Source organism: Tribolium madens, unplaced genomic scaffold (assembly GCF_015345945.1).
Source record: "Tribolium madens isolate multiple individuals breed KSU strain unplaced genomic scaffold, Tmad_KSU_1.1 Scaffold_19;HRSCAF=116;Tcas5.2_LG9, whole genome shotgun sequence".
NCBI lineage: Eukaryota > Metazoa > Arthropoda > Insecta > Coleoptera > Tenebrionidae > Tribolium > Tribolium madens.
In genome coordinates this window covers 1,013,439-1,014,633 of record NW_025400983.1, presented here as the reverse complement: position 1 = coordinate 1,014,633, position 1,195 = coordinate 1,013,439, and positions in this window count along the sequence as shown.

Here is a 1,195-nt window from a genome sequence, read left to right as displayed (position 1 = left end):
CTAAACTATTTCAATAGAATTTTCCTAAAGATTTTTGGGTTTTGGGTTTTTTTAATATCATGAGAAGAACGACTAGATTAAAATTCTTACTAAAATCTTGAAATTGCCAAAAAGTTAAAATTTTTAAGCAGAATCTGTGAATGATTTAAAAAAGTGTAAAAGTAGAAAAAATTCAAAAAATTGAAACACATTTATTATCTTTTCTTGAAATCCTGAATGAAGAGTAGATATCGAATTTTAAGATAGCTGAATTAGAAAAAATAAAAATTTACAATTTTAATGAGCAATGAAAACCCTAAGATGTTAAGTTTTCTTCAGATTTAAAGACTGTGTAATTTTGAGAAAAGGGAATTAAAGATAGTGTCTTGAAAGTGGTTAAAAATTTTAAGCCTATCTTTAACACGTGTTTCTTTATTTTTTTGTTTATTCAAAAAAATATTTTTTCTAAACTATTTTCTGATTTTTGCCACTAAACAAAGCTTTTCCAGATCTAAGAATTCTTGGTTTAAAATTCTCAATATTTTTCCAAATTTCTTCTGTGTTTGTAGTTCTACAAGCTCTTTATTCTAGCGGTTTTTAGGTTCAAAACTTTATTTTTAAAAACTTTAAGCTTATCTTTAACACGTATTTTTTTATTTTTTTATATTGTTGTGTATTTTTTATTCACTTTTCTAAAGATTCTATATTACGTAGGTTTTGAAGAAATAATTATGTTTGTCTCAAGAAATTTAATTTCTTCTTAAAATCTTTCTTAAGTTTTTAAAATCCGTATCTCAAAATCTTTTCAAATTTCTCAGTTTATGCTTTAAAATCCTAACTTTTTTAATCAACATTTTTAATTTCTCTTAAAATAACAAAATTTTAATAGGTACTGTTTCTCAATGTATTGAACTCTAAGATTAGTTTTTTTCTCAATATTTTGAATCCCCTTTTTAAGATTTCTATTTTTTCAATTATAAATTAAGTCTTTTCAATATCTAACAATTTTTGTTTCAAAATTCTCAATATCTTTCCTGATTTTCTCTGTACTATTAAAAAAAATTATCACCGCCACTCAATATTTTTTCAATTTTTCTTTTATTATCAGTTTCTGCAGTAAAATTTTGAGTTTTTTAAAATCTTAAGTAGCAATTATAATATTCTTTCAAGATTTAGTTTTTCAAATTTCTAATTTACGTTCTTTTCAAGATATTGA